General features: G+C 40.7%; 1 pseudogene across 1 annotated transcript; it reads left to right on the forward strand.

The window, feature by feature from the left end:
• The first annotated feature begins 3,507 nt into the window (after positions 1–3,507).
• On the forward strand, positions 3,508–8,888 carry LOC309557635 (annotated as a pseudogene). Its single transcript has 4 exons — positions 3,508–3,603; positions 6,779–7,584; positions 8,685–8,713; positions 8,812–8,888. The product of its transcript is annotated as an uncharacterized misc_RNA (transcript).
• The last annotated feature ends 200 nt before the right edge of the window (positions 8,889–9,088 follow it).

The following is a 9,088-nucleotide window of genomic DNA, read 5'->3' on the forward strand; positions in this document are numbered from 1 at the left end:
CAAGCGTTTTTTTTTGGGCATTTTTTGGGGGACTTTGGAGGCAGGCAAAAAATCTGAACTTCTGTGTAGGGGTATATATACATACACCCATGTCTGTATATATACACATACACATATATAGGTGTGAAAGTAGCAGAACACTATGCTTGCGCTAATGAAATAATGAACACCCATATGTCTCCGCTCCTATCACACCTATATATGTGTATGTGTAAAAATACATATAAGTGTGTGTGTATATATACCCCTATACAGAAGTTCAGGTGTTTTGCCTGCCTCCAAAGACCCCAAAAAAATGCCCAAAAAAAACCCCTGCAATAACACACCTGGGCATTTTTTTTGGCGCAGGCGTTTTTTTTGGGCATTTTTTATGGGGTCTTTGGAGGCAGGCAAAACATCTGAGCTTAACTATAGGGGTATATATACACACACATTTATATGTATATATACACATATAGGTGTGATAGGAGCGGAGACATATGCCTGTTAATTATTTTATTAGCGCAAGTATAGTGTTCTGCTACTTTCACACCTATATATGTGTATGTGTATATATACATACATGTGTGTGTATATATACCCCTATACAGAAGTTCAGATGTTTTGCCTGCCTCCAAAGACCCACAAAAATGCCCAAAAAAATGCCTGCGCCAAAAAAAAAAGCCCAGGTGTGTTGTTGCAGGCGTTTTTTTGGGGCATTTTTTGTGGGTCTTTGGAGGCAGGCAAAACATATGAACTTCTGTATAGGGGTATATATACACACACACACACTTATATATATTTTACACATACACATATATAGGTGTTATAGCAGAGAAGCCATATAGGTGTTCATTATTTCATTAGCGCAAGTATAGTGTTCTGCTACTTTCACACCTATATATGTGTATGTGTATATATACAGACATGGGTGTATGTATATATATATACCCCTACACAGAAGTTCAGATGTCATGCCTGACTCCAAACATCTCCTCAAAAAAGCCCAATAAACGCCTTCAGCAAAAAGCAGGCTGACCGGCGAGAAGCCATATCCCTGCTCTGTAAGTGACAAAAGAGAAACGATCTTTTCTCTATAGCGGTCACCCTGATATGGAAGGGTTTTGTCACCCTGCCATAGCAGTCAAAGTCAGTTAACCCTACACTACACTACGGTCCTCTTACACTTAAAAATTTCCCTGCAGAAACTAGATTATTAAATCTAACTATAGTGGAAAATAGCACCCTAACTACACTAGATATCCCTTTCCTCACACTAAAAATTGCTAAATGACACTTTGTAGCAGAAGTAACAGAACAGCATTCCACTCTCTTCCATGTCCCCGTATTACAATGCTAGTAATTTGGGGGGGCTATCTTATATACTGGGGGGCGTATTCACTAATGTTTGGCCTATGGACTCCCTAGTCACTCCAATCACATTCCTAGCATTCTCCTGCCCCCTCAATTGGCTTTTACTGATGGTTCTGGTCCAATCAAGGGCTTTTAAAGCCCATTTCCTGTACCATTGCATTTTGGTCTGTTCTGGTTGCCGAATTCCAAACTTTTTCAGCAAAAAGTTCGGAATTCGGCCGAACCTCGAACAGCCAATGTTTGGGTCGAACCGATGGTCGACCCGAACCATTCGATCATCCCTAGAGAAGAGGAGATTAAGGGGGGATACGATCAACAAATACATAAGGGGTCCATATAGTGAACTTGGTGTTGAGTTGTTCACTTTAAGGTCAACACAGAGGACAAGGGGGCACTCTTTACGTCTAGAGCAGGGGTGTCCAAACTATGGCCCTCCAGCTGTTCAGGAACTACAATTCCCATGAGGCATTGTAAATCTCTGACATTCATAGACATAACTATGCATGATGGGAATTATAGTTCCTGAACAGCTGGATGGCCATAGTTTGGACATAGCTGGTCTAGAGGAAAACAGATTTTGTCTCCAAATACGGAAAGGTTTCTTCACCGTAAGAGCTGTGAAAATGTGGAATAGACTCCCTCCAGAGGTGGTTCTGGCCAGCTCACTAGATTGCTTTAAAAAAGTTCTGGATTCTTTCCTGGGTGTACATAATATAACTGGGTACTAATTTTTATAGGTAAAGTTGATCCAGGGAATATCCGATTGCCTCTCGGGGGATCAGGAAGGAATTTTTTTCCCCTGCTGTAGCAAATTGGATCATGCTTTGCTGGGGTTTTTTCTGCATTCCTCTGGATCAACTGCTGGTATAGGATTGTGTATATGGGATTGTATGGTTGGGTTTTATTTACTGCTTTTTTTTTTTTTTTTATTGGTTGAACCAGATGGACTTGTGTCTTTTTTCAACCTGACTAACTATGTAACTATGTGACATGCTTTGCTTTACAGATGGATCAGGTATGTGTCAGGTAAAATAAAATCTGTTGCTTTTAATCCAAAATTGCAATAAACTTTAGTTACAGAAAGAGATGGCAAGGAGATGGCAAGAGTAGTCAGCATGCAGAATTATACACTGTATTTATGACTTTAAAACAAGAGTAAGGGGGCTTGTGTCTCCCTATATACTGATTCCTGGTCAGTGGCAAATGAATTGGCAACTTGGATGATGAGCTAGAAAAAGCATGACTGGAGGATTCATAGTAAAGAAATTTGGTGAAAAAAAGTGTGGCAAGATATAGAGGGTTTGGTACAAAACATAAGAATGTCATGTTGATGCTCATGTACCTCTTGACTCATTGGAATGCTTGTTTAATTCCCAAGCAGATGCGGCAGCAGCCAAATCCAAAACATCACATGAGTCAGGGGACCCCGAAGACATTGAGGCATGGCTCCAAGGTGCAGCTTTTTGGGCTCACCAAAAACGTGGACACCTCAGAGAAAACGCCACTTACAGGTGGGCACAAGAAAGAGAAATCCCTCTAACTATGGATATTATTAAATCAGTTATCTTGAAATGTCCATTATGTCAATATTTTCAAAAAAGGGAGGTTCCACACACAGTTATGGGGCACATAGGAAGAGGTAGGTTACCAGGACAAATATGGCAAATGGATTTTGTAGGTCCACTTTCTGAAAGCAGTGGATGTAGGTATATCTGTACAGCTGTAGACACTCATTCTGGTCTTCTCATTGGATTCCCTTGTAAGTCGGCTACTCAATGAAGTACCCTTCGGACAATTGAATTGATGACGCAATACTATGGAACTCCATTGCAAATACAAACAGATAATGGTACTCATTTCACTGGTCAGCAAGCAAGGGACTATGATACCAAACATAATATTGAATGGGTGTACCATATGCCCTATTATCCACAAGCTGCAGGTTTAATAGAACGAATGAATGGTATTTTGAAAAATACATGAACGAAAATACAGGGATCAGATGTCTTTGGTCAATGGAGAGACAATCTATCAGAGGCTTTGCAAATTATCAATAATAGGCCAATAACAAACTCTGCTACTCCTTTAATGAGGATGTTGACACCTAATTTAACTATAGATACTGTTACAGTAGAGACATTGGTTTATTGGAAAATGCATAAAGATGCTCAGACACCATTTAGGGCCTCCCCAGATGCTGCAGGACTGGATCTTCACTCAGTGGAAACGGTGGTGATACCACCAGGAAAGGTGAGTATTATAAAAACAGGTATAGGATGTCAGATTCCAACAGGTCATTATGGACAACTAGCAACTAGATCTAGCATGGCAGCTAGAGGGGTAGTAGTCCTGGGAGGAGTTATAGACTCAGACTATCAGGGAGAAATAAAAGTGGTTTTAATTAATCTAGGACCGGATCGGTAACTTGTTTCTACACAAGAGAGGATCACTCAATTGTTACTGATTCCCTTGTATATCGCACAAATGAAAGAGGGAGAGGCACCTACTACCTTGACAGTTAGGGGTGATAAAGGTTTTGGTTCTACTAATGTAGTGAATGTGGGGGCCAAAGTATGGGTCCAAAGACAATCAGGTCCACCGGAACCAGCAGAAGTGATTGCCGTAGGGAAAGATCGCACCCTATTGATTATGAGACCAGGAGAGGAAAGATGGGAATATGTACCACAGGACAAATGTTATTTGCAAGAATGATTTATACTATATTTCTTTGTAGAGCAATGGCGTACTTGTCATAGTCCTTGGAATCCTTGGTATCGTGTTGTTGGTCGAATCTGGCGTTGAGGCCTGAACTCCTGGAACTATAATTTTGAATACCAACACATCATTCCGATCATGGGGCTGGAAGAACGATACACGGACCAGGAAACAAGATAATTTTACCTGTGCTAGTACTCAAGCTTGTACTATACTTATACAAAAAAAATATATATAAAGGAGGTCATGGGACTTTGAGAGAGACCAACCAGTAGATATATAGAGTACAAAAGTTAAAAGGTTGGTTGGAGAAATAGAACAATACAGCGAAAATAAATGCAAAAAAAAATAACAATTCCTGAATGAAGTAAAAATATATATGTATTTGAGAAAGGACATATAACAATTCATGATAGATACAGTAAATACATAATACAATTACATGATAATATATATAAGAAATAAATACATGATTGATATAGACATGTTGAATGAAACCACTTGTTTCGCAGAACCCTATCCGCTTCTTCAAGAGTGTAATGCAAAAAGATCTAAAAATCAGCATCTAAAAAGAAGGGTGAAGGGGTGGCAGACACAAGCTTCACCCGGGGCTGTGGCAAAAAGACCCATCCAAGACGAGTGGACATTCGGGGGGGGGGGGGGGGGCAGGTCAAGTGCAGAGTGTAATCCATAGTATAAAAACTGTAGGTAAATTCCAACCCATATAAATACCAATTAAATGAAAATACTGTAGATGCCTTTGTGAGCCATGTGAAGGTGATATCCCCGTTATCCTTCAAGTGAAATGGAGCAATTTCACTTGAAGGATATCGGGGATATCACCCTCACATGGCTCACAATTATTATACTATTTATTTCTTATATATATTATCATGTAATTGTATTATATATTTACTGTATCTATCATGAATTGTTATATGTCAGTTCTCAAATACATATATATATATTTTTATCTCACTCTGGAATTGTTTTTTGTTTTTTTGCATTTATTTTCGCTGTATTGTTCTATTTCTCCAACCAACCTGTTAACGTATGTACTCTACATATCTGCTTTGGTAAAGTGGTTGGCCTCACTCAAAGTCCCATGACCTCCTTTATATATATTTTTTGTATACCTTTTTAGGGATGGAGGCCTCCCACTGTGGTTGCTCCGGGTCACTAAACTGTTTTTAGATTGTACTATACTTAAAATTTCATTTAATGGCTCTGTGTGGGCAGGAGCACCAGATCATCACGGATATCGGCCTTCTTAGGCCTTACATCGGGCATCACTAAATGGCAGACTGCGGTCCAAGTTCGGACCCAGCTAATGTCTCATCCGGACCCCTGCAGTCCCACTCTTTAGAGTTGTTCTGACCACAGCCATCACCACGGCCATTCTCCCAGAGCAACAGCTGGAGGCAGGACAGCTATCGACAGAGGGCGGGGGCTACCCAAGTTAACAAGCAGGTGATTGATTGCGAGGATACAGGACGGTCATCGCACAAACATGCGGTTCGGACCTCTGCTGGAAGAATATTTTATTGACTGGACCTTTGTGAATTTTAATTCAATACCCCTGCCTTACATAATAGAACAGGACGCGTGTATATTAACCACTTAAGCCCCAGAACATTTTACCCCCTTCCTGACCAGGGCCTATTTTGCGATTCGGCACTGCGTGACTTTAACGGACAATTGCGCGGATGTGCACCGCTGTACCTAAACGAATTTGACGCTCTTTTTTCCCCCACAAACAGAGCTTTCTTTTGGTGGTATTTGATCACCTGTGCGATTTTTTGATCATGCGCTACAAACAAAAAAAGAGCGACAATTTTGCAAAAATAACAATATTTTTCACATTTTATTATATGAAATCCCCCCCCCCCCCCCCAAAATGTAAAAATCAAACTTTTTTAACATTTTAGGCCAATTTGTTTTCTGCTACCTATGTTTGGTAAAAAAAAATCACAAAAAGCGTATTTTGTTTGGTTTGCGCAAAAGTTATTGCGTTTACTAACTAAGGGAAAGATTTTTGTTGTTTTTTTTTTTTAATGAGTAATGGCGGCGATCTGCGTTTTTTTTGCGGGACTGCGACATTGTTGCGGACAGATCGGACCCTTGACTGACATTTTTGACACTTTTGGGGTTACCAGTGACATTACTACAGTAATCAGTGCTATACATATGCACTGTTACTGTAAAAATGACACTGGCAGTGAAGGAGTTAACTCTATTGGAGAGGGAGGGGTTAAGTGTGTCCCTAGGGGCGTGATTCTTACTGTGATTGGCTGTGGCTACTAGTGTAAAAACAGAGATCAACGGTCCTACATAGTAGAACCGTGTGATCTCCATTCTTACACAGGGAAGAATGACAGGCGGCTTTGTTTACATTAGCCGCCTGCCTTTCTTCCAGTGTAACGGATGATCGCGAGTGCCCGGCGGACATCGGGTCCGCCGGGAACACGCGCGGGGGGTCCGTGACCGCGCGGGAGCTGGAGCGTGCCTCCGGCGGCGCGCGCTCGGTCCCTAGAGCCTCACAAGCCAGTGACGTAGTCCTACGTCGCTTTGCCTGTGAGGGGCTGACCGCCGCAGTAAATATTCGTGCGGCGGTCGGCAAGCGGTTAAGGCTCAAGTAAACATTAGTTGCTGTCAAAGGCCTAAGGAATTTCCATACTTGAACAGGACAGCACAAATAAAATTTTGTAAGAACTGTTCTAATAATGGATATAACTTTACATTTTATTTGAATGAGACTGATGTAATAACATGTGCAAATGGCACACACATTGATAACAGAACATGGTGGGCACAATTTTTGATTTTTGTCGATATTAATGCTTCTCATATTGATCCTGGGCATATAAAAAAGACTTCCATCGACATGTGAGAAAGTAGGATTGCATGCACAAAAAAAAACTGTAATCTATGCCCAGGTACGGTTTCCACCTAATTCAAAGATTTGTTCATCTCGGAAACGACGAGCATGGTATGACACTGTGCTAGGTGGATATGGATCATTAACTGGAACTCTAAAAATGGTTTTGATATAGAAACTTTAGCTAACAGGCTCCATAGCGCCGGTAGCAAGATTAATGAGGGATTAACACTTCAGGCACGATGGATGCCTACTACAGTATATGTCATCCGATTAGTATTGATGCTGGGATAGATACTTTAATGCTAAATTTAGTTAATGCTTCTTATAAATTTGCTTATGGTTTTGATGTTAATGTAACTAAGTTTGTTAACTGGACAGTGTGTACCTTGCAAACCATGTATGAACAACAACAGAAAAGCACTATGCAAACTATGCTTATGACAGGTAATGAACTCCCTTGGAGGCCCTTCATGGAGGACCATCTTTAATTCCAGTATTCCAAATAAAGTATGGATACATTTAGAAGCCTCCAAAATGGTTTGTAATGATACACACTGTTTAGGAACCATAATTATATATAATGTGACTAAATCAATAATCATGTGTAAATTTGTAGTTATGCCATTACATACATAGTTACATAGTAGTTGAGGTTGAATAAAGACAATAGTCCATCCAGTTCAACCTGTGTAGGTGTGTGTGGCTGTAATCATCTCTCATACCCCTGAATGTTCTGATCCTTGAGATGTACGTCTAAGAGTCTTTTGAAAGTAGCCATACTTCCCGCAGAAACCACCTCTTGTGTTAGAGAATTCTACAATCCTGTAGCCCTAACAGTAAAGAATCCCCTGCGTTGCCTGAGGTTAAAACACTTCTCCTCTAATTGCATTGCATGCCCTCGAGTCCTCATGCAATCCTTTCAACTGAATAGCTTTTTTTCTATGCTGAGATCACCATTGAGGTATTTATAAATTGCTATCATGTCCCCTCTCAGGCGTCTCTTCTCCAGGGAGAATAAATCAAGCAATTGCAGATGCTCTTCATAATTAAGATCCTCCAATCCCCTAATTAGTTTAGTTGCCCTTCTCTGGACTTTCTCCAGCTCCAACACATCCCTCCTGAGGACTGGCGACCAGAACTGGACAGAATACTCCAGATGCGGTCAGACCAGAGTTTTATAAAGTGGAAGGATTATAGTTTTATCTCTGGAATACATCCCTTTCTTTATGCATGCTAATATTCTGCCGGCTTTGGCAGCTGCCGCTTGACATTGCATGCTGTTGCTTAGTCTATCTTCTACTAAGACTCCCAGATCTTTCTCCATTTTTGATTCCCCCCTAGCGTGTATTGTGCTTTTATGCTTTTAGTCCCCAAGTGCAAAACCTTACACTTCTCCACATTAAACCTCATTTGCCATGTCGTTGCCCGCTCTGTTATTTTGTCCAGGTCATACTGTAGGATATCTGCTTCATGCTGTGCAGTTATTGCCCTGCCCAATTTTGTGTCATCTGCAAAATCTGATATAGAACTACTGATCCCGTCCTCAATGCTGTTTATGAATAAATTGAACAAGGTTGGTCCCAGGACTGAGCCTTGGGGGACCCCACTTACCCCCCCTGACCAGTCTGAGTATGCGCTATTTATTACCACCCTTTGGACATGCCCTTTTAGCCAGTTCCGTATCCAAGAGCAAACCTTGGGGTCGATGCCTGCAGACCTTATTTTATAAATTAAGCTTTTCTTGGCGATTCTTGGCGATTCTTGGCGATTCTTGGCGAATCAGGGTCAGAATATTATTGGAATCCCAAAATTATTGGTACACACATTGACTATAATAATTGTACACATGATTTATTTTACAGATACTTTGGAGGGGGAAATTTGTAAATTGCAGTCTGCTGTATATGAACCTTATTTGTTGCAGAATTCTGTAAATTGATGTACTTGGACAATCTTGCCCACATCATATAGAATGATGGGGAAGATAGCTCTTCAGGTGATATGTGTCTCCTGAGGAAGTGGTTACACGGTCCACGAAACGTGTTGAGCCTATTTGATGCAGTTATTATTTCTAAGTCAATTACAGATTCAAGTTATGGTGCAATGTTTGTTTCCATACAACTTACACTTGGGGACTAC

This window comes from Pelophylax lessonae, assembly GCF_965119305.1.
Source record: "Pelophylax lessonae genome assembly, chromosome: 6".
Taxonomy (NCBI): domain Eukaryota; kingdom Metazoa; phylum Chordata; class Amphibia; order Anura; family Ranidae; genus Pelophylax; species Pelophylax lessonae.